This window comes from Balaenoptera physalus (assembly GCF_965194825.1).
Source record: "Balaenoptera physalus genome assembly, contig: HAP1_SCAFFOLD_1821, whole genome shotgun sequence".
NCBI classification, from domain to species: Eukaryota; Metazoa; Chordata; class Mammalia; order Artiodactyla; family Balaenopteridae; genus Balaenoptera; species Balaenoptera physalus.
In genome coordinates this window covers 1-9,365 of record NW_028124982.1, presented here as the reverse complement: position 1 = coordinate 9,365, position 9,365 = coordinate 1, and the positions used below count along the sequence as shown (strand labels likewise).

The 9,365-nt window shown below is 47.8% G+C and overlaps 1 long non-coding RNA gene across 1 annotated transcript; it reads left to right on the top strand.

Annotated features, from left to right (window-relative positions):
* The first annotated feature begins 927 nt into the window (after positions 1–927).
* Positions 928–2,371, top strand: LOC309654052. The gene is made up of 2 exons (XR_014259777.1): positions 928–1,368; positions 2,230–2,371. It is a non-coding gene; the product is annotated as an uncharacterized lncRNA (long non-coding RNA).
* Positions 2,372–9,365: the final 6,994 nt, after the last annotated feature.

The window sequence follows — 9,365 nt, the reverse complement described above, 5'->3', positions numbered from 1 at the left end:
CAGGGCTCACGTTGACTTTCACTTTAGGTATAGAGCAGAGCATGGTGAGCTTCCAAATAGGAACTGGAAGCACAAGGTTTCTTAGCGGAATACTCAATATCTTCTCAGAACCATGCCGGCAGTGACTAAAACGCGGGCAACAACAATGCTTTTCAGGTATATTCGAGGCCGCATGAACGGAGCTTTCAGAATGGGCAAACAAGCCTTGTGCCATCAGTCTCCAATTTGTAAGTTCATATGTGGCATACACGCAGGACCAAAGCTTCCTGCTTCTAGGCAGTATTCTGATACCGAATCGGGTGCTGAAGCTAGGTCTCTAGGCGTCTTGGAAAGCTTACTACCGTTAAACTAAAGCAGAACAGCGTTCAAGGCCTCATGAAGCTGCTGAAACCTCCCGTTTTGTAAGGATATTCAGGGCCTTACATCGAGGCTAGTGCTCCCCTTGACTTTCACTTTAGTTATACAGCAGAGTAGGGTGAGCTTCCAACCAGGAACTGGAAGCACAAGGTTTCTTTCGGGAAAACTCATTTTCTTAGCAGAAGCAGGCAGGGAGTGACTAAATCCCCGGCAACAACAATGCTTTCAGGTATCTTCGAGGCCGCATGAACGGAGCTTTCCTAATGGGAAAACAAGCCTTGTGCCATCAGTCTCCAATTTCTAGATTGACACGCAGCATACACGGAGGACCAGAGCTTCCTGGCTCTATGCAGTGTACTGTTACCGAAACGGGTGCTGTAACAAGTCCCTAAGAGTCTTTAAAAGCTTACGATCGTGAAACTGAAGCAGAACAGTGAAGAAGGCCTCATGGAGCTGCTCCACGCCTCTCGTTTGGCAAGGCAAATCAGGGCCTTCCTTCGAGGCCAGGGCTCACGTTGACTTTCACTTTAGTTAAAGAGAGGAGCAGGGTGAGCTTCCAACTAGGAACTGGAAACAGAAGGTTTCTTTCGGGAAAATTCATTTTCTTAGCAGAAGTAGGCAGGCAGTGACTAAATCCCCGGCAACAACTATGCTTTTTAGGTATATTCGAGGCCGCATAAACGGAGCTTTCAGAATGGGCAAACAAGCTTTGTGCCATCACTCTCCAATTTGTAAGTTCATATGCGGCATACACGCAGGACCAAAGCTTCCTGGCTCTAGGCAGTTATCTGACACCCAAACGGGTGCTGAAGCAAGGTCTCTAGGAGTCTTGGAAAGCTTACTACAGTTAAACTAAAGCAGAACACCGTTCAAGGCCTCATGAAGCTGCTGCATACCTCCCGTTTTGTAAGGATATTCAGGGCCTTACATCGAGGCTAGTGCTCCCCTTGACTTTCATTTAGTTATGGAACAGAGAAGGGTGAGCTTCCAACTAGGAACTGGAAGCACAAGGTTTCCTTCAGGAAAACTCATTTATTCGCAGAAGCAGGCAGGCAGTGACTAAATCCCCAGCAACAACAATGCTATTCAGGTATCTTCGAGGCCGCATGAACGGAGCTTTCCTAATGGGAAAACAAGCCTTGTGCCATCAGTCTCCAATTTCTAGGTTGACACGCAGCATACATGGAGGACCAGAGCTTCCTTGCTCTATGCAGTGTTCTGTTACAGAAACGGGTGTTGAAGTCATGTTCCTAGGAGTCTTGGAAAGTTACTACCGTTAAACTAAAGCAGAACAGCGTTGAAGGCCTCAAGGAGCTCTTGCATGCCTCCCGTTTTGTAAGGATATTCAGGGCCTTACATGGAGGCTAGTGGTCCCATTGACTTCCACTTTAGTTAAAGAGAGGAGCAGGGTGAGCTTCCCACTAGGAAATGGAAACAGAAGGTTTCTTTCAGGAAAACTCATTTTCTTAGCAGAAGCAGGCAGGCAGTGACTAAATCCCCGGCAACAACAATGCTTTTCAGGTATTTTCAAGGCCGCATGAATGGAACTTTCCTATTGGCAAAACAAGCCTTGTGCCATCAGTCTCCAATTTCTAGGTTAACACGCAGCATACACGGAGGACCAGAGCTTCCTGGCTCTATGCAGTGTACTGTTACCGAAACGGGGGCTGTAGCAGGTCCCTAAGAGTCTTGAGAAGCTTACGACCGTGAAACTGAAGCAGAACAGTGAAGAAGGCCTCATGGAGCTGTTCCACGCCTCCCGTTTGGCAAGGCCAAAAAGTGCCTTCCTTCTAGGTCAGGGCTCACTTTGACTTTCACTTTAGGAACAGAGCAGAGCAGGGTGAGCTTCCAAATAGGAACTGGAAGCACAAGGTTTCTTTCAGGAAAACTCATTTTCTTTGCAGAAGCAGGCAGGCAGTGACTAAATCCCTGGCAACAACAATGCTTTTCAGGTATCTTCGAGGCCGCATGAATGGAGCTTTCCTATTGGCAAAACAAGCCTTGTGCCATCAGTTTCCTAATTTCTAGGTTGACACACAGCATACTCGGAGGACCAGAGCTTCCTGGCTCTATGCAGTGTACTGTTACCGAAACGGGTGCTGTAGCAGGTCCCTAAGAGTCTTGAGAAGCTTACGACCGTGAAACTGAAGCAGAACAGTGAAGAAGGCCTCATGGAGCTGTTCCACGCCTCCCGTTTGGCAAGGCCAAAAAGGGCCTTCCATCGAGTCCAGGGCTCACGTTGACTTTCACTTTAGGTAAAGAGCAGAGCAGGGTGAACTTCCAAATAGGAAATGGAAGCCCAAGGTTTCTTACCGGAAAACTCAATATCTTCTCAGAACCATGCCGGCAGTGACTAAAACCTGGGCAACAATAATGCTTTTCAGGTATATTCGAGGCCGCATGAACGGAGCTTTCAGAATGGGCAAACAAGCCTTGTGCCATCAGTCTCCAATTTGTAAGTTCATATGCGGCATACACGCAGGACCAAAGCTTCCTGGCTCTAGGCAGTTTTCTGACACCCAAACGTGTGCGGAAGCAAGGTCTCTAGGAAACTTGGAAAGCTTACTACCGTTAAACTAAAGCAGAACAGCGTTCAAGGCGTCATGAAGCTGCTGAATACATCCCGTTTTGTAAAGATATTCAGGGCCTTACATTGAGGCTACTGCTCCCCTTGACTTTCATTTAGTTATGGAGCAGAGCAGGGTGAACTTCCAACTAGGAACTGGAAGCACAAGGTTTCTTTCAGGGAAACTCATTTATTCGCAGAAGCAGGCACGCAGTGACTAAATCCCCGGCAAAAACAATGCTATTGAGGTATCTTCGAGGCCGCATGAACGGAGCTTTCCTAATGGCTAAACAAGCCTTGTGCCATCAGTCTCTAATTTCTAGGTTGACACGCAGCACACACGGAGGACCAGAGCTTCCTGGCTCTATGCAGTGTACTGTTACGGAAAGGGGTGCTGTAGCAAGGCCCTAAGAGTCTTGTAAAGCTTACGATCGTGAAACTGAAGCAGAGCAGTGAAGAAGGCCTCATGGAGCTGCTCCACGCCTCTCGTTTGGCAAGGCAAATCAGGGCCTTCCTTCGAGGCCAGGGCTCACGTTGACTTTCACTTTAGGTATAGAGCAGAGCATGGTGAGCTTCCAAATAGGAACTGGAAGCACAAGGTTTCTTAGCGGAATACTCAATATCTTCTCAGAACCATGCCGGCAGTGACTAAAACGCGGGCAACAACAATGCTTTTCAGGTATATTCGAGGCCGCATGAACGGAGCTTTCAGAATGGGCAAACAAGCCTTGTGCCATCAGTCTCCAATTTGTAAGTTCATATGTGGCATACACGCAGGACCAAAGCTTCCTGCTTCTAGGCAGTATTCTGATACCGAATCGGGTGCTGAAGCTAGGTCTCTAGGCGTCTTGGAAAGCTTACTACCGTTAAACTAAAGCAGAACAGCGTTCAAGGCCTCATGAAGCTGCTGAAACCTCCCGTTTTGTAAGGATATTCAGGGCCTTACATCGAGGCTAGTGCTCCCCTTGACTTTCACTTTAGTTATACAGCAGAGTAGGGTGAGCTTCCAACCAGGAACTGGAAGCACAAGGTTTCTTTCGGGAAAACTCATTTTCTTAGCAGAAGCAGGCAGGGAGTGACTAAATCCCCGGCAACAACAATGCTTTCAGGTATCTTCGAGGCCGCATGAACGGAGCTTTCCTAATGGGAAAACAAGCCTTGTGCCATCAGTCTCCAATTTCTAGATTGACACGCAGCATACACGGAGGACCAGAGCTTCCTGGCTCTATGCAGTGTACTGTTACCGAAACGGGTGCTGTAACAAGTCCCTAAGAGTCTTTAAAAGCTTACGATCGTGAAACTGAAGCAGAACAGTGAAGAAGGCCTCATGGAGCTGCTCCACGCCTCTCGTTTGGCAAGGCAAATCAGGGCCTTCCTTCGAGGCCAGGGCTCACGTTGACTTTCACTTTAGTTAAAGAGAGGAGCAGGGTGAGCTTCCAACTAGGAACTGGAAACAGAAGGTTTCTTTCGGGAAAATTCATTTTCTTAGCAGAAGTAGGCAGGCAGTGACTAAATCCCCGGCAACAACTATGCTTTTTAGGTATATTCGAGGCCGCATAAACGGAGCTTTCAGAATGGGCAAACAAGCTTTGTGCCATCACTCTCCAATTTGTAAGTTCATATGCGGCATACACGCAGGACCAAAGCTTCCTGGCTCTAGGCAGTTATCTGACACCCAAACGGGTGCTGAAGCAAGGTCTCTAGGAGTCTTGGAAAGCTTACTACAGTTAAACTAAAGCAGAACACCGTTCAAGGCCTCATGAAGCTGCTGCATACCTCCCGTTTTGTAAGGATATTCAGGGCCTTACATCGAGGCTAGTGCTCCCCTTGACTTTCATTTAGTTATGGAACAGAGAAGGGTGAGCTTCCAACTAGGAACTGGAAGCACAAGGTTTCCTTCAGGAAAACTCATTTATTCGCAGAAGCAGGCAGGCAGTGACTAAATCCCCAGCAACAACAATGCTATTCAGGTATCTTCGAGGCCGCATGAACGGAGCTTTCCTAATGGGAAAACAAGCCTTGTGCCATCAGTCTCCAATTTCTAGGTTGACACGCAGCATACATGGAGGACCAGAGCTTCCTTGCTCTATGCAGTGTTCTGTTACAGAAACGGGTGTTGAAGTCATGTTCCTAGGAGTCTTGGAAAGTTACTACCGTTAAACTAAAGCAGAACAGCGTTGAAGGCCTCAAGGAGCTCTTGCATGCCTCCCGTTTTGTAAGGATATTCAGGGCCTTACATGGAGGCTAGTGGTCCCATTGACTTCCACTTTAGTTAAAGAGAGGAGCAGGGTGAGCTTCCCACTAGGAAATGGAAACAGAAGGTTTCTTTCAGGAAAACTCATTTTCTTAGCAGAAGCAGGCAGGCAGTGACTAAATCCCCGGCAACAACAATGCTTTTCAGGTATTTTCAAGGCCGCATGAATGGAACTTTCCTATTGGCAAAACAAGCCTTGTGCCATCAGTCTCCAATTTCTAGGTTAACACGCAGCATACACGGAGGACCAGAGCTTCCTGGCTCTATGCAGTGTACTGTTACCGAAACGGGGGCTGTAGCAGGTCCCTAAGAGTCTTGAGAAGCTTACGACCGTGAAACTGAAGCAGAACAGTGAAGAAGGCCTCATGGAGCTGTTCCACGCCTCCCGTTTGGCAAGGCCAAAAAGTGCCTTCCTTCTAGGTCAGGGCTCACTTTGACTTTCACTTTAGGAACAGAGCAGAGCAGGGTGAGCTTCCAAATAGGAACTGGAAGCACAAGGTTTCTTTCAGGAAAACTCATTTTCTTTGCAGAAGCAGGCAGGCAGTGACTAAATCCCTGGCAACAACAATGCTTTTCAGGTATCTTCGAGGCCGCATGAATGGAGCTTTCCTATTGGCAAAACAAGCCTTGTGCCATCAGTTTCCTAATTTCTAGGTTGACACACAGCATACTCGGAGGACCAGAGCTTCCTGGCTCTATGCAGTGTACTGTTACCGAAACGGGTGCTGTAGCAGGTCCCTAAGAGTCTTGAGAAGCTTACGACCGTGAAACTGAAGCAGAACAGTGAAGAAGGCCTCATGGAGCTGTTCCACGCCTCCCGTTTGGCAAGGCCAAAAAGGGCCTTCCATCGAGTCCAGGGCTCACGTTGACTTTCACTTTAGGTAAAGAGCAGAGCAGGGTGAACTTCCAAATAGGAAATGGAAGCCCAAGGTTTCTTACCGGAAAACTCAATATCTTCTCAGAACCATGCCGGCAGTGACTAAAACCTGGGCAACAATAATGCTTTTCAGGTATATTCGAGGCCGCATGAACGGAGCTTTCAGAATGGGCAAACAAGCCTTGTGCCATCAGTCTCCAATTTGTAAGTTCATATGCGGCATACACGCAGGACCAAAGCTTCCTGGCTCTAGGCAGTTTTCTGACACCCAAACGTGTGCGGAAGCAAGGTCTCTAGGAAACTTGGAAAGCTTACTACCGTTAAACTAAAGCAGAACAGCGTTCAAGGCGTCATGAAGCTGCTGAATACATCCCGTTTTGTAAAGATATTCAGGGCCTTACATTGAGGCTACTGCTCCCCTTGACTTTCATTTAGTTATGGAGCAGAGCAGGGTGAACTTCCAACTAGGAACTGGAAGCACAAGGTTTCTTTCAGGGAAACTCATTTATTCGCAGAAGCAGGCACGCAGTGACTAAATCCCCGGCAAAAACAATGCTATTGAGGTATCTTCGAGGCCGCATGAACGGAGCTTTCCTAATGGCTAAACAAGCCTTGTGCCATCAGTCTCTAATTTCTAGGTTGACACGCAGCACACACGGAGGACCAGAGCTTCCTGGCTCTATGCAGTGTACTGTTACGGAAAGGGGTGCTGTAGCAAGGCCCTAAGAGTCTTGTAAAGCTTACGATCGTGAAACTGAAGCAGAGCAGTGAAGAAGGCCTCATGGAGCTGCTCCACGCCTCTCGTTTGGCAAGGCAAATCAGGGCCTTCCTTCGAGGCCAGGGCTCACGTTGACTTTCACTTTAGGTATAGAGCAGAGCATGGTGAGCTTCCAAATAGGAACTGGAAGCACAAGGTTTCTTAGCGGAATACTCAATATCTTCTCAGAACCATGCCGGCAGTGACTAAAACGCGGGCAACAACAATGCTTTTCAGGTATATTCGAGGCCGCATGAACGGAGCTTTCAGAATGGGCAAACAAGCCTTGTGCCATCAGTCTCCAATTTGTAAGTTCATATGTGGCATACACGCAGGACCAAAGCTTCCTGCTTCTAGGCAGTATTCTGATACCGAATCGGGTGCTGAAGCTAGGTCTCTAGGCGTCTTGGAAAGCTTACTACCGTTAAACTAAAGCAGAACAGCGTTCAAGGCCTCATGAAGCTGCTGAAACCTCCCGTTTTGTAAGGATATTCAGGGCCTTACATCGAGGCTAGTGCTCCCCTTGACTTTCACTTTAGTTATACAGCAGAGTAGGGTGAGCTTCCAACCAGGAACTGGAAGCACAAGGTTTCTTTCGGGAAAACTCATTTTCTTAGCAGAAGCAGGCAGGGAGTGACTAAATCCCCGGCAACAACAATGCTTTCAGGTATCTTCGAGGCCGCATGAACGGAGCTTTCCTAATGGGAAAACAAGCCTTGTGCCATCAGTCTCCAATTTCTAGATTGACACGCAGCATACACGGAGGACCAGAGCTTCCTGGCTCTATGCAGTGTACTGTTACCGAAACGGGTGCTGTAACAAGTCCCTAAGAGTCTTTAAAAGCTTACGATCGTGAAACTGAAGCAGAACAGTGAAGAAGGCCTCATGGAGCTGCTCCACGCCTCTCGTTTGGCAAGGCAAATCAGGGCCTTCCTTCGAGGCCAGGGCTCACGTTGACTTTCACTTTAGTTAAAGAGAGGAGCAGGGTGAGCTTCCAACTAGGAACTGGAAACAGAAGGTTTCTTTCGGGAAAATTCATTTTCTTAGCAGAAGTAGGCAGGCAGTGACTAAATCCCCGGCAACAACTATGCTTTTTAGGTATATTCGAGGCCGCATAAACGGAGCTTTCAGAATGGGCAAACAAGCTTTGTGCCATCACTCTCCAATTTGTAAGTTCATATGCGGCATACACGCAGGACCACAGCTTCCTGGCTCTAGGCAGTTATCTGACACCCAAACGGGTGCTGAAGCAAGGTCTCTAGGAGTCTTGGAAAGCTTACTACAGTTAAACTAAAGCAGAACACCGTTCAAGGCCTCATGAAGCTGCTGCATACCTCCCGTTTTGTAAGGGATATTCAGGGCCTTACATCGAGGCTAGTGCTCCCCTTGACTTTCATTTAGTTATGGAACAGAGAAGGGTGAGCTTCCAACTAGGAACTGGAAGCACAAGGTTTCCTTCAGGAAAACTCATTTATTCGCAGAAGCAGGCAGGCAGTGACTAAATCCCCAGCAACAACAATGCTATTCAGGTATCTTCGAGGCCGCATGAACGGAGGCTTTCCTAATGGGAAAACAAGCCTTGTGCCATCAGTCTCCAATTTCTAGGTTGACACGCAGCATACATGGAGGACCAGAGCTTCCTTGCTCTATGCAGTGTTCTGTTACAGAAACGGGTGTTGAAGTCATGTTCCTAGGAGTCTTGAAAGTTACTACCGTTAAACTAAAGCAGAACAGCGTTGAAGGCCTCAAGGAGCTCTTGCATGCCTCCCGTTTTGTAAGGATATTCAGGGCCTTACATGGAGGCTAGTGGTCCCATTGACTTCCACTTTAGTTAAAGAGAGGAGCAGGGTGAGCTTCCCACTAGGAAATGGAAACAGAAGGTTTCTTTCAGGAAAACTCATTTTCTTAGCAGAAGCAGGCAGGCAGTGACTAAATCCCCGGCAACAACAATGCTTTTCAGGTATTTTCAAGGCCGCATGAATGGAACTTTCCTATTGGCAAAACAAGCCTTGTGCCATCAGTCTCCAATTTCTAGGTTAACACGCAGCATACACGGAGGACCAGAGCTTCCTGGCTCTATGCAGTGTACTGTTACCGAAACGGGGGCTGTAGCAGGTCCCTAAGAGTCTTGAGAAGCTTACGACCGTGAAACTGAAGCAGAACAGTGAAGAAGGCCTCATGGAGCTGTTCCACGCCTCCCGTTTGGCAAGGCCAAAAAGTGCCTTCCTTCTAGGTCAGGGCTCACTTTGACTTTCACTTTAGGAACAGAGCAGAGCAGGGTGAGCTTCCAAATAGGAACTGGAAGCACAAGGTTTCTTTCAGGAAAACTCATTTTCTTTGCAAGAAGCAGGCAGGCAGTGACTAAATCCCTGGCAACAACAATGCTTTTCAGGTATCTTCGAGGCCGCATGAATGGAGCTTTCCTATTGGCAAAACAAGCCTTGTGCCATCAGTTTCCTAATTTCTAGGTTGACACACAGCATACTCGGAGACCAGAGCTTCCTGGCTCTATGCAGTGTACTGTTACCGAAACGGGTGCTGTAGCAGGTCCCTA